Source organism: Mesoplodon bidens, assembly GCF_964165515.1.
Source record: "Mesoplodon bidens genome assembly, chromosome: 10".
NCBI classification, from domain to species: Eukaryota; Metazoa; Chordata; class Mammalia; order Artiodactyla; family Ziphiidae; genus Mesoplodon; species Mesoplodon bidens.
In genome coordinates, this window is record NC_138172.1 from 79148906 (window position 1) to 79164556 (window position 15651).

General features: G+C 37.5%; 1 pseudogene across 1 annotated transcript; it reads right to left on the reverse strand.

The window, feature by feature from the left end:
• Positions 1-1640: 1640 nt before the first annotated feature.
• Positions 1641-15250, reverse strand: LOC308624306 (annotated as a pseudogene). The gene is made up of 6 exons: positions 15158-15250; positions 12343-12478; positions 9013-9146; positions 5108-5199; positions 2894-2982; positions 1641-1766 (listed from the first exon to the last, which is right to left on the reverse strand). The product of its transcript is annotated as an uncharacterized misc_RNA (transcript).
• Positions 15251-15651: the final 401 nt, after the last annotated feature.

Genomic DNA, 15651 nt, shown 5'->3' on the forward strand with positions numbered 1-15651 from the left:
ATCCAAGTCATTCAGTTTGTCTCTCCTTCAAGTTTCCCTGTAATCTGGATCCATTTTTGTGCCCATTTGCTCTCCACTACAAACCCAACAATCTAATCAGGTTTTTGCCCTCAGTGATGCTCTTTACTACCTTTGTTTTACAGGTTTTCTGGACATCCATTAGTATATGTACACACACACACACACACACACATCTGTGTTTTTTTTTTTAAACTGAAAGCAGGTTTATTTAGAGATACACGTTCCATAGACAGAGTGTGGGCTGTCTCCACACACATCTGTTTTTTGTTTTTTTTTTTTTTTTTTTTTTTCTTTTTGCGGTATGTGGGCCTCTCACTGCTGTGGCCTCTCCCGTTGCGGAGCACAGGCTCCGGATGCGCAGGCTCAGCGGCCATGGCTCACGGGCCCAGCCGCTCCGCGGCATGTGGGATCCTCCCAGACCGGGGCACGAACCCGTATCCCCTGCATCGGCAGGCGGACTCTCAACCACTGCGCCACCAGAGAGGCCCCACACATCTGTTTTTAATAGAACAATGTATTTGGGTTCCTGAGTCCAGTCTTGACACTCCCCCTGATGGGGACCCTGGAACATACCATGAGATTTCAAGTCTAGGAGTAAGAATGCTGCTGTGTCCACAAACACTCCTGATAAGCTGTGGTCATTGGAATGAGGTTGGGAAGTATTCAAAAAGTTGCCCTCGTGAAAGATTAATAAACAGAAGCCTCAATGAAGTAGAGTCAGGAGACCAGAAGGGGAAGCTCTCATGCCCTGTGAGGATAGCAGAGCCCAAGAGGAAGACAAAGGACTCTTCTTTCTTGGCAAGGACTCATCATCCAATGAAGAGCCATGGGCTCTTTGTTTACTACAGCCCTCCTCACTAGGTTTCTTTAATGTTCCAATTCGGTTTGAAATGAGGGAGACAATATCCTCCATATATGGATTACCCCTTGCATGTAATCAATGATGAATACATCTTTTGTTAAATTAAGCACTCACGTGGTTTTCTTGCCCTGCTTTACAAATGTCTATAGACATGGCAATGAAACAATGAGACATTTAAATCATTTCCAATTAACCAATGTTTACCTTTCAAGTAATGAGACTGGACTCTTTGTTTGCTTTGTGGATTGTTTTAATGGTTGATTTAAGGTAGAAGTAAAGTTAAGAAGTGAAGAATTATTCGTGCATGTAAATTGTACAGGAAAGACAAACATCAGGGCGGTTGGAGACCTGGGAAAGCAGGGGAAGGAGACAAACAGGGAAAGACCCTCCTTTAGCACAGGTTGCTGAATCAGTTATCCAATCCACTGAATCATGTCAACCTGAGAACGAGACATCACATGATTTAAATATGAGGCAGGTGTTGAATTGCCTCATATTTAAATCATTTCATAGTTCAGTCATATTTCATCAATCATATTCACCCCAGCTTTAAGAAAGTTTAAAACAATGTTACTTCACAATGTATCAGAACAGGAGTGAGGGGCACTGTCGTAAACATACTGATGCCCATATTTGATTAGTGAAAATTAAGATCTCAGGTGCACTTAAAGCCACATGAAATGCAGGGGAAACTGCTGAAGCAAAGTAAGGTCAAAGGTATGATTCAACAGCACATTAGAGCTGCAAATAACGAAGGCTATTTTATCTCAGTGGGACACAGGCAACTAGCTTTGCGGAGTCGTTGAACTGACGGGTGGCTGCAGGCAGGACCTCGTGTCTGTCTTACAATTACTGTATTCATCGTAGTAGATGCAAGGGTTCACTGAAAGGCAGAAGCAGGGCTACCCAGTATTGAGTCAAAAGCTCATCTCTCATCTTCTCATGCATTTATAGGTGAGTAAAGGGCTTAAGAGATGTATATTCTGTGTTATATAGTCAATATTCTTAAGTAACACTTTTTTTCTTTTCTACTCTCATTTTACTTCTATTGCATTTTTCAATTCCATTGTAGACATTGCTTTTGTCTCTTGGATAAAAAAAACCTACCCCATTCCCTGTAGCAAAGATAATTAGTAGATATTTGATCTTTCTCCAAGTACATTTATTTTCAGAAATGAATTACTGAAAGTGATAGGATTTAAAAGCAAACAGAAAGACCTGGTCAGGTGAAGGAAAATAAGTTTTTTGGTCTTACAAATCTGAAGGTAAAGGAATTTTTTTTTGGGGGGGAGGTTTGTTATTTCTCCACAAACTTATTGAAAGTTATGATGTAAACATATGCCTGTGAAGTAAGGAATTATGCCTGCAGGAAGCTCTATAAAAAGAAACTTTTGCTATTTAAGGAAATGAACATGTAATTGGAACTCATTTGGTTAATACTACATTTTAGGTAAGATTTACTTAAGAAATAAAAGGAAGTGCGGTAAACGGACAGTGTGATCATCAGCTAATATCTTCCAATGTGTCAGCGGAAACTTCAAAGAATAAGGATCACTCAGTAAGAAATTACCAGCCATGATAAGTGGTCAGGCAGGTTAGGGAGGTTATGACCAGCAAGTAATCTGAGAACACTGGTAACCTGAAAGCAAGATGTCTAACTTCAGGGCTGCAATAAGAGAGCCAAGAAACTTTTTATAGAGCAGAGAAAAATTTATACTTATATTAACATGTTATCCGAGGCGCCCATATAAGGGTGGGAACTTTAAGCTTTAGGGTGGAACCTTGAGTTTAGGCTTGGACATTCTAATTTCCAATCCAAAAGATTTAGTCAGTGGTCTTCTGGGTCACTCTGGGGGTGGGGGAAGGGAAATCAGATAATGTTGATTTTTCCTTTGGGATGATTGAGGAAAAAGTAATAGAAAAGTACAATATTGTTACATGCTTGATTTTAAGGACACATGGCTCCCAGATCAACAGTCAAGAGTAAGCACACTGAGATGTAAAACTTACTACAAAGTTTATCTTCACAGTTATTTGGACAGTCTCCGCATGGAGTTCCCTTATTATAAGGTACATTCTTTTTGTCAGGATCATTGCCCCTTAAAAAAGAATAAAGAAAAAAAGGCCTAATAAAATTGATGTTTGAAAAATGCATATAAAATTTTACTCACTATTGAAAATCAATTAAAATAATTTAAAACAATGAAACAATTTTTGAAAACCACTTGTAACCACTTGTATGTAATCTCTAAGACATGTAAGATTTCTAGCCATAGAATGAGAATAATTTATCTTTTTGAATATACCGCAGGCAACTCTGAGGTGCTAAGAATATTTTGAGACAATTTGCATCTCTTTGGACAGTCAAGTTCTAACAAGCAGGGGGCTTTAGAAACATTTATGATAGGACTTATCCTTATTTATACCCATAAGGACTTGATAAACATTTATGTAAAAGGGCATGGTTCTTAATGTAAGAAAATATTTAAGTGAGTCAAATTGGAGATGTTCTAACTTCATCTTGCCCTATGTCATGAGAATTTTGATACATGTCAGTGTCATTTGTAGAAACACATGCACTATTATAAAAGATGAAAGTACAACAACATGGATAAAGCCAAAGTGTTGGAGTTTGGGGAGAGAGAATAGATGAGAATTTCCTGTTTTGAGCCAATTTAAAATTTCAGAGAAGACGGTCTTCCCTTAGATATCTAAGAAAACAGTGGGGATTATGGCTGATTTTCACTTAAATTTTTTTTTCTTTTGGAGTAGAGGAAGGTTTATTGCAGGGCCAAGCAAGGAGAATGAGTGGCTTGTGCATGCTCAAAAAACCCCAAACTCCTGATTTTCACTTAATATTACATAAAAAATAAAGTAAGTATTCTAGCTGAAACAGCATTCTATCTGATATATTTCTCCTTGAATGACTTGTTAAAATTTGAATTTATAAAAGAAACATTACTTAATTCAGCAAGGGGTTTTGTCAGACTCTTGGCTTCATCTTTGGCTGAGAAAATTCTCGTATCTCAGCCCCATGTATTCTACTTTTCTTTTCTGTGTTGTCAGAAGTTTACTGCAGACCATGAGCTCCCATAAGGATTTAGTACAATTGATGTATTGTATATGCAAGGAGACCTTACTGTCTTTAGTACTAATCACACAGATAAAATCACAACAAATATTAAGTACTGAAATCAAGACATGATAAAACCAGAAAAGAGCTCACATAGAGCTATTGTATGAATATGTGACATCTATTGAATCTATAGGGATAGTGGAGACCTCATTTAAAGTGTAAATATGGTAACTTACTATGAGAGAAATCAATTTCATTGATTCATATTGCATATCTTTTATTGTGCTACACACATGGGAACTGAGAGTTCAATAAATACCATACTTGGAGCTCATCTTATGGAGGAAAGACTTGTGTATTGAACAGGTAAGCACAGGTAGCTGAAGGAGACATATGCAGACCAATAACTTTCCTTAGCAGAAGAACATTTAAACTGGCATTTGTAGTAAACTAATGGAGGTTTATATCCAGCTCAGAACAATCCCTGCTTTCTGATAATCACCACTCAAGCCACACAAGTGGGTCCCTGTGGATTCTTGCAATTACCTTTTCTGAAGTTGACCTTGCTTCATAACCAGAGGTGACAAGACAAAGGAGTACAGCTGTCCCTAACCAGAGCAATCAGATGATCTCTTCTTGGAATTGTTGCTCACACCTTTGGTAACATGTAAATTTAATTTCTAAAGGAAATACATATGTCAACACTAAAATGCTAAATACAAAAACACTTGGCTTTTTCATTTGTTCATTCTTGATACTCCACTGCATTTTTGCCCTTGCATTCTAAAAATACTCTTGCATTGTTAAAATAAATATCCTTTTTTTTTGCTTAAGCTAGATGAAATTTGTTTCTCTTAACTAATAGTACTTGAAGAAGGAATAACACATAGCGAGATGACTGGTAATAGTGCCTAATTTGAACATTATATTGAGATAAGGATTTATTTAGAAAAATATAAATAAAAATATGTGTTTGTGGGTGTAGTGTTTTAGGTGTTGGCTAAAAGACATTGTATCCCTAAAGTCTTAACCGAAAAGAAATATTTATTTGAGTTTTATTTTATAATGGTTGAGAAACTGAATTAGGGAAACTAGTAAGGGAAATATATTTCTAAAAGCTATGTGAAACTAAGCTGTAAAATACATACTCATGACAATAGTGACAAATGTAGAGATACTGAATTCCTTTACGACATGATGATATGCCACAGCCAATAAGGTAAGAAGTGGCCCAAACAACCTGTAAAGATAAGGTTATTTTATTAACAATTTGGTATTTTGCTAAATGATTACTCTCTGAATATTGTTATCCTTGACTGAAAATAAACATGCATGTTTTTAGGATACTTTGAGCATGGCTTATTAGGAAGTCCTAGAAACAGGAAGATTCCCATGTGTCTAGATAACACACATACATATGCACACTCAGTTGCCATCGCTGACCCTGACTCATTCTCTTCTTCTGATCAAATCTATATGGAATAACCTAATGAAGGCTGCTTGGTGATCATATAAAAATCAAAGCATGGAAGGAACTTTACTTAATCATCAAAAAACTGGCGTGGTGGAGAGTAACGAGTTGACCTTCGAGAAAAAATTGAGTCAGGTTCAAAGTCTGTCTCTACGGGATGGTATTTACCAGTTTGCTTTATGTCTTGAAATTTCATTTTCCTATTCCTAAAATGGAATATAATAATATTATCTTTTACATCATAGGTATATGGTGGGGATTAAATAATAAACCTTTTACGTGTTTGGAAGAGGAAATATTAAATTACTATTCCAAAGTAATAGAACTCATGCTCTTTTGTTGGAAATAGTGGGGCTAGTCTACTTTTATCTAAAAGAAATGGAAAGTAGGAATTGACGTCACACACTTGTCATATTTTTAGCTCTCTGGGAAATTATTTTGGTTTTTATCCTCCGTCTGATAACGTAAATTATATAAATAAATGGTCTAATGCTATAACATTCTTGGATTCCTGGCACATACTGCTTTTGTCCAAGGATATCAATCTTAAAAGAAGAATGCTATTTGCTAATCTTTTACTTAGAAATGTCTGCATTGCTAAACATAAGTGATTTAAGTCTATGAGTTTTAAATGTACTATCTTTGTCAGCTTTTAACATTAATCTTAAGTAGGCTTTATTTTAAGTAAATTTTATTATAGATTTGGCGGTCACATCTGAGTCTTCTGCTTTGGGGACAACAGCTGTTTTTCCATTTTTGTATTTCTTGCATGTTCAATGTTTAAATCTATCCATTCTGTATGAGTTTTGTTAATTTATTTTTTACTGGAAAATAACTCACCTGATTTAGATATTCAAAGTCATTTTTGTAGAATTAATTTATTATCTACACTGAAGCCCACTGGTATTTTAAAAACATGAATCAGGTTAAATCATTCACCTGTTTAATGACTTCTACTGCATTTAAAATACAATGTAAAATTGATGATAGCTAATAAAGCTCCAGTGACAGAGTCCCACTTCCCTTCTGTGTTCATCTCCTTCCACTCTTGCATTTATCAAGTTTCAGCCTCCTTTTCCAACCCCTTCCCTAGTTTTTTCTCTGTCCTTGCACATACCCAGATCCCAGATACTGGTTTCCAAATATTATTTCCCACTAAAAGTAAACAAGGGCTTCCCTGGTGGCACAGTGGTTAAGAGTCCGCCTGCCGATGCAGGGGACGCGGGTTCGTGCCCTGGTCCGGGAAGATCCCAAATGCCGCGGAGCGGCTGGGCCCGTGAGCCATGGCCGCTGAGCCTGCGCTCCGCAACGGGAGAGGCTGCAACAGTGAGAGGCCCGCATACCGCAAAAAAAAAAAAAAAATGTGTTCCTTGGATCTTTCCTGAGAAAGGTCAATTGAATACCTATCTACAAGGGAATGAAATAAGGCAAAGAGTGTGTAGTCATGAGTTATTTTGTGTTATGTATTGAGATGGGGGATAGGAAATTAAAAATAACAGAAAGATTGAAGGCTCTTGAGACAGCATTTTCTAGCTTTCCAAAGAGCTGGTAATAAATGCCTGGAAAACAGTTTGTGAGAAAGGATGACTAAGTGTCACTCAAAAATTGCTCACCTCTAGCCATAAGAATTTGTCGTTGTTGCTGGATGGTAGTAAGCTGGAAGCATGCCAGATCTCATCTATAAATCTTTTAATATTTTGTGGACAGAGAAATTCACGTCTCAAATAAAACTCACAAATTACTGAGTAACTTTTTTTTTCTTCCACATGGTAAAAAGAAAAGCTGGAAAAGAATTCTGTTACTTCATCAAACCAGCATGGTTTATAGATTGGAAATGTATGATTTGTCATTTATGCCTTGCTACACTGCTGTTTAGAAAGAAGAGTGTTGATTCAACACCAAGTCAAGTAAGTGTTTATGGAAACTTAATTGCTTTGGTTTTATCTGTTGGTCCTGTCAACTCCTGGCATTGCTCTACCCAACACAATGCTGTCTGCATTTTTATCACTGATGTCTTCATAGAGAGTTGCTATCCAGCTTCAAATATGGTTTTAAAAGAATTTGGGAAGTGTTGGAAAGCACAGAATAACTTGATTTGCATATGAGTCTGAAGCATGGATGCCAGTTGGCTGCTTCATTCACATCTCTCTTATTTTCATACATTGTTCTTTTTCTGTTTAAGCTTCTTAGCATAGTAAGAAATGATCTGCCATGACTTTTTTTTCTAAAACAGAAAATCAAGACACATTGGTCTAACATATGATATGATAACATGATAGAATAGAATAGAATTGGAATTATCCCCCTAAATCTTTTGAAGATAGAAGAAGACTAATATGTTTGTTATTAGTTTGTTTTGTTTGTTAAAATATATGAATTAAAAATACTTTAAAAAATCAATCATTTACTTAAAGGTTGGCTACCAAAAGTTTCAGAAAACACAAACATAAATACAGAGAAAGAAGAAACCAGTGTCTGTGTGTTAAACGCTATTTGAAAATGATATTTGTACAAGAAAAGTTACATACATTATGGCTATAATATCCTTAGGGTAAGAGTTAACCTAATAACATCTCCTGTGAAGAACTTCCTGCTGAGATGTACATATATAATATATATATATATATATATATATTTTTTTTTTTTTCCTTTTCCAATTCAATGGCTTCATTCCCATTTTCCATTCAGCCCAGACTCCTCTCCCTCTCTTCCTCCATGGCTGAACTCTTACCTACTAAAGTTCCCTCTGAAGCTGATTGCTTCTTCACATCAGTCAGTAAAACTGTACGTTTGCTTCAAAGTCCTCTGTGTCGCAATGCCTCAACAACTCTAGACTTGCCCAGAAACTTGGGCCCCGCACCTGAAATTCTCTAGACCTTATGAAATTCAAACATCTGTCACACACAGAATAAAGTCAAAGGAATGTTTGGAATATAAATTCTAAGAAACCTCCTGTATATTACAGCCCTTTAAACTTATTTCCCACTCTTGTCCTATGATTTATAGCTTCTATAGGAGTGGAAAACTTTTCCCTTTTTCTTTTTTAGGTTCTTTGGCTGGCCTAATAATTAAATTGATGTAAGATAAAGGAGAAAAAAAAATTTGTACCTATGGGCGTCCCCATAAAAATATAATAGACTCATAGGCAGTCAGACAATTGAGGCGTATACACCATCCTGAGCTACGGAGAACTGGGTAGGGGTCTGAGGCTTCAAAGGGGAGTGAGACAATTCCCAGGAGGATGAGAAGGGTTTGGTAAACAGATGTTTGCCCTGCCATACAGATAAGTCTTTCTGATATAAAAAGTTATCTCTGGTAATAGCTCTTTTCCTAGCCTAAATTAGTTTAGACAGTTAAAGGAGAGGCAGAAAGCTCTTCCTGAGTCTGCTGGGTCCTATCTGTCTTCAGCTCAAAACAATCGACGTGCCAAAGTGGCACATTTGGGGTGACGTATTCTGCTCCCCTTTACTTCCATAATCTGGAATGAAAGTCAGTACACATTCTCTTCTTCGGTTTTCCTTTTTCAATTCTTTACTTCTTGTAATACAGCTCATTTCAAAGCTTAGTGGCTTCAAACGATACATATGACGTCTCGGTTTCTGGGGATCGGGAATTTGGGACCGACTTGGCAGCAGTTTTGTCTTCGAGTCCCTCACTGATTGCATTGCAGTCAGAGGCAATCGTCTGCAGGCTCAGGCATCTATCCCTCCTGACGGCTTAACTGTTTCCAAGTTCACGCATTCATACCGCTTGAAAACTGGTTCTGTTTGTTGGTGGGACCTTCCGTAGCTCTCCTGATTGGCCTTTCCACAGGGATGCTTAAATGTCCTCACAGTAGGGCAGTTTTTATTGTTCCCCAGCAAGTGATCCAAGGGCACAAAGAGAAGCTGTGATAGTCTTACCATGTAGATTGGGAAGTCACACACTGTAGTATTCCATTGGTCACACAGAGTAGCCCTAATTCCGTTAAGCAGGATATCACACAAGGGCATAAATAACAGGAGGCAAGAACTATTGGAGTCACCCTAGCCCCGTCCCCTTTTTAACTCTGTGTCCAGTTTTTCCTATTTTCAACTTAAAGACAGGCTTGTAATTTCTCTCCAATTTTCAGGAAGACATCTGTAGGAAGCAGGAAGTATAAAAATAGTATGTTCCTCCTTTCTCAGAAATAAGAGTGCTGAAACATCATGCCTAAAACTTAAAAAGAAAAGGAAGCACAGATAAATAGAATGCACCCATACACAAAAGAGTTCCGTAGCAACGCCAAGTGCCATAATCCACTATAGATACCCTCTGCTTTAGCGCCTCTCTGAAGCACCTAGATAACAGTTTCTGATGCACATTTCCTGAGCTGTTTTACAAAAGTGAACCACGCCCACCAACTGGAAGACATTAACAACTTGATGACCATGAGCACATAGCCCCAGGCCTCCTGGAGCCTAAGGACTGATAATGGTAACCCCTGTGTCACCACCCTGTTACCTCACCATTAGCCAATCAGAGAATTGTTCACGAGCTGATCACATACTCTGCGACACCCCTCCCTCACGGGGCTTTTAAAAATGCTTTGCTGAAAACTTTTGGGGAGTTCCGGGTTTTGGGGGGCATGAGCCACCCGTCTCTTTGCGTGGCCCTGCAATAAACCTTTCTCCAAACTCTGATGTTTCGGTTTGTTTGGCCTCACTGTGTGTTGGGCACACGAACTTGCACAAACAAATATTCAATATCTTGTAATAACTTATAATGGAAAAGAATCTGAAAAATATATACATATAACTGAATCACTTTGCTGCACACCTAAAACTAACACAATACTGGAAATCAACTATACTGCAATTAAAAAAAAAACCCAAATAATCATATGTGTTTGATATGTTTTTATTAAATAAAATATTGATCATCTGAGAAGACTCTACTGTTCCTGACCAAATATTTAAGAATATTTAATAGGCTGATTCGTTAATTTTCAATAACTAAATTTTTAAAAAGGCAAAACTAATAGCTGCTAGAGCTTGGATTTTTTCTTTTTCTTTTTTTTTCTTTTTTTGGTTCTTCTAGTGATGAAGTCATGATGTAAGGACTCCCTGTTAAAATGTAGTAGAGCTTCTAGAATCAGTGTAAGAAATGAGTATTAATGGGGCGGGGTTGCGGGGGGGCAGGTAATGACTCTGTCAGCCTGGAAAGAAGCTCCTGTGCATAAGAATTAGCACCTGACCCATCTTCTTTAACTTCCCTATGATTTTTTGGTGAAAGGAATACAATGCTGTAGGAGCAATTATTCCATTTCTAGTTTCTATCCTACCTGAATTCCAGCCCATGGATCCATCATCCTGGCTCAATTTTTCGACTAAACATTGTTAGTAACAACTTCTCCTGGAATTTGATGATTCTGAGTAAAAGCCTTAATTTCAATGACTTAATTCCCACTGCTGTTGAAAAGTCTGCCTCTCTCTTATGTGTGTGTGCTTTGTGTTTCTCAAACAAAGAAGACTTGTTCAGTAATTATTTGTTAAAGAAAGGAACAACAAAATGAAAAGTAGGAAAAATTGATATCACTTCTTTCACTATTATAAAACAAGTAGGCACAGGATTTTAATTTAATTTGATTATGTTACACATACATATTCCAGATTTTTGATAAATTAAATTTAAATACATGTATTTCCTAGAATACCCTCTATGCTACTGACCAAGACAGCCTTAACAGCTTGGCAAAATGTTAGCCCTCTTCCTGACTATGGGCCCTTGAACTCCCTTTTATTAGAGCATTTACTTTAGAAAACTTGCAATTGTAAAATCTTCTCTTCTTTGAAATGTGAAACTTCTACAACCCAGGAATGTCTTTCTCAAGGACCTTGCAACCATCCTTTCAAATGTAACCATCAAGAAAAGCAGAGCCACTGCTCCCAGTGTCTGTGGGAGGCTAGGAGCCTAATTTCAATAAACAACAATTGGTAAACACAGAGGCCTAATCAAATGGACCAAACTACCCCTTAATGCCCTCTAGTAATTTTCCAGTAGCTCACTCCAGCATTTAAAATCCTCTGTCTCCTTTTTCAAATTAGTTAATTTTTGGCTGCATTGGGTCTTTGTTGCTGCGCACATGCTTTCTCTAGTTACTGCGAGCCGGGGCTACTCTTCATTGCGGTGCGCGGGCTTCTCATGGCAATGGCTTCTCTTGTTGCAGAGCACAGGCTCTAGGCACGCGGGCTTCAGTAGTTGTGGCGCACAGACTCGGTAGTTGTGGCGCACAGGCTTAGTTGCTCCATGGCATGTGGGATCTTCCCGGGCCAGGGCTCAAACCCATGTCCCCTGCAGGCGGACTCTCAACCACTGCGCCACCAGGGAAGCCCTCTTTATAGCTTTTATGATATATGTCATAGTATTAATTAACAAATCACTTCCCTCAAAAAGTGATCCTGCCTACCTCTTTGCTCTCCTTTGCCTTCTTAACCACTTAAACTTCATTTGGAAATCTCTGTGTTTTTGTTTGTTGAGTAAATCATTTGATAGCTGCTTCTGGTAGGGGTGAATAAGATAACACAGTGAGCATATTTGTATAATATGCAAAATCATTTTTTCTCCCATTTTAAAAACCTGTAAACTGAATGGGCTCTTTTTACTTTATAATGACTTTCCTTGTTTGTTGGCTTTGATATCTTTTATTCTTATGCTCAAAATATTTGCTGATCTATGGCTGTCAGCTTATATTTGAGAATGAAACACTACAGACGCTGACAGGGAAGCTCAATCTGTGAGGGCAGAATTAGCAACTGGTAAACTTGACCATAGAGGACTCAAACAACAATGTGGCTTTCATTTTAGAGTATCATTCCAAGATACTCGTGGACTTACCTGCCAGAGTTTAGTAAACTGTACTGATGGAGAAGAGTGCTTATTGGGATGCTTAACCCCAGGCATGGCTTTTCTTTGCTCCCAAAGTGAATTCCAAATGATAATGAAATTTTAAAGCTTGTGACTCTCTTTTACTCTTGATTTTTTTTCCTCCTCTCTTCTGATTCTGTGTTTTCCTTTTTGTCTCTGGTTCCTATACAACCACTAAACGATTCTGCATTGGTGGGTGGCAGCAATAATTGATAATTTGGTTTTATCGTCTGACTGTTTGGTGTTCTTGGTTGATCAGTGGTATTAACCTGTTCTCTACTAGGTAAGATATGGTGGAGAATCCAGTTTGTTATTTTCATTGATTTGTCTGTTTGCCACCTCAAATAAATAAATAAATTCGTGCCTGCTGGGAAGGAATGTGCGAGTTTTTGTGTATTTTTACTTGTGACCTGTGGCTGAGATTGTAGAGCTGAAACTATAAGCTCTCATGTGTTTGTCTTACGTCTGGGAGTTGGTGTCTATAATTAAGAAAAGCCTTGACCTTCATTGTGTATGAAATGTTTTCCTACCTCCAGAAATTATTAGTAAATTATTATAAAAGGGGTGTACATGGCTGTAGAAAGTTGTGCTATGTGAAAGACAAACGCACAGGACAATTAAGGAGGTAACTGTGTTCACCTACTGTGATAGGGAAAAAGAGATGAAGAACATCTCAAAGAAAAGGAGGAGTCTGGGGTTTTATAGAGGCAACTAAACAAAAGAATCATACACAAGTATATGAGAGTCATGAGGAAGGAGGGAGAAGTGTCTTATTTCTAAATATGTGAGAGTTGGAAGGTCCTTTATGGCTAGCCTTTTCTTGGAACACACAAGGCTTGGGGATTTCTGGATTTGTTACTACTTTCCAGGAACATAGAACTCAGATACAATTCAACATTGCCAGTTACATGTATTCAGTTAATTTCTTAAAATGTTTGTGTATGACAGTCAATTCTTACTTTTCTACCTTCCATGTTTTTCTCTGTACAAGGAAATTAGGTTGTTTGGATTAAGAGTTACAATTGCTATTGCTAGTGAAGTCTATACGAGGAGCAACAGTGACAGAGAAATACATGTGTGTATATTATTTTTTTCCCAAGGTGAAATAGTATAATTTTATCTTCAAGTGTCAGTTTATTCTAGAATATGAAAGCATAAGTAGCAATTAACACACAGAGAAAGGCAAAACTTTTCTATCATAGCTGCGTCTGGAAAGAAGCCATGACATATATATATATATATATATATATATATATATATATATATAATGTTTTTCAAAGTTTACTGAGTTCCCATGGTCTTGCTTCTTTGTTTTGTTGATACATGTCTTCCTCTACAATAGGAAAGATTATTATTTACCTTCATAATGTGCCTAGACAAAGACCCCTAGTCTTATCAGAATTATTTTTAATTATTTCAAAAGAGATAGCACTACTCTCTCTCTGTTTCTGTGGGAGATGGGACCCTGATTGTAGTGGGGTGCCTTATTCTGAGCTATGAAACTACCTCCTGTCCTAAAGATAGGAGAAGTTTATTTTTCCTTTGGATAAAACCAATTCACAAGCACAGATGGCATTTGACCTCCTCCCAACCTTCTCCAGTACTTTTCTTCTAGCTCACCCAGCCCTTAGAAATCCGACTGCCCTCTGCTTCAGCATAATAAAGTTCATACCTAGTTCTGGTCTCTCTTCCAGGCAAGAGCCTCTTTCCCTCCCTCGCAATAATCCTAAACAAGGTCTGTCTTTACTAATTCGGATTTGTTTTTTGTTTGACACGATTATGTTATACTTGTACAAGAACCATGATTTTCTCTCTTAAAAAAATTCTTTAAACACCTCAAATACAAAAATGTGGAGGGCCCCCCACACACACACCAAAGGGAAAATATAATCTCCTAATTTAAAGAGTATGGATAGTTATAGAATTGACTGCTATAGAATTGACTGTTATAGAATTGACTCCTATTCTAGGAGCAGGGAGGAAGATTAGAACTTAGAATTCTGACGCAGCATATAGAGATTATCATGTACTAGCCTCTCCCTTAATTTTTCCTTCTATTGCATCCTTGCCTTGTGCTTCATTTTGCATACCTGAATCCAAAGCTCTTCTTGTTTAATTTCCCTAATTTATAAACCTTCCATTTTCTGAAGGGGAGGAGTCATCTGCGTTTAGAGATAAAGGAGGGCACTGAAGAAGTGTTGGGGAGATGAGCTCTTCTAAAGAAACTTTAATCGATCATTCTATATCTTATATTTCAATCATTTCTATGTATTTATATCTCCCAAACTGGCTTATAAATTCATGTTTCTAAAATTTTATATTTCTCACTGAGAGTAGCATACTACTTTTCTCTCTGTTTGTTAATCAAATATATGGTAAGCTTATAGTCATCACATTTGTTTATATATATATTTATATATATAAATATATATGAATAAATTGCAAAAATCTCTAAGGGCTTATTCTCTTCTGTATTTAGTAAAATTTTTGAGTTCTTAAAAATTATGTTATTATTATTACTATTTTTTAAGAGCAAGCATCATCTGAACAAGTATCATTACAATTGCATTTGTGAGGCTCTGTATTTCTGCTGTGGCAAACAAGACTAAGCCCGCCCCACCCACCCCCCGCCCCGCCGCCGCCTCCAATTTAAGAAATCATTAATAGTATGAAATTGCTAAGTTTGAGAAGAAAGGGATTTTTAAAGTGAGCCCTGTAGATGTTTCACAAAGGGCTTCTCTGAATCTAAAAGGAGAAATGACTAAGGAATTCCTCTGTTTAGGAGTGGAGGGTGAAACGTATTGTGATTTTAGCAGCGCAGAGTAGTGCAGGTGCGCGGCACAGATAGCCAGGCCGAGGCTGCCAAAGCAAGAGCAGCAGCTGCTGTGAGTGACAGCTGAGCAGATGGCGCGATGGCATGGGCCACGGTCGCCATCAGCAGTGAGAAGTATCAGTTCACATCAGAAGGTTCTGGAACAGCTGTCCTGAACCTAGGGCAATATGAAGTCATTAAATTCAGTGATTATCTGTTAGTGTCTGGTGTTGAGGGTTAGGTAAAGACAGCCAATGGTTATTGATCAAAGGGATGACTCTATAAAAATGCAGTCATTGATTTCATATTTTCAGTTATCTGATTGAGTAAAACAAATATTATTCATTGTATGTATATTTGCAGGGATAAGAAGAACACCCAATATTTGTACCAGGCAAAGTTGCCGATGTATGTTGCTATGTTTTTCAAGTACTGTCAAAACATGTAATTTCTTAATCCTTAAAGCCAATTTTTCTTAAAGTATGAAAAGCTCAGATATATAAGAAACACATGAGATATTGGCT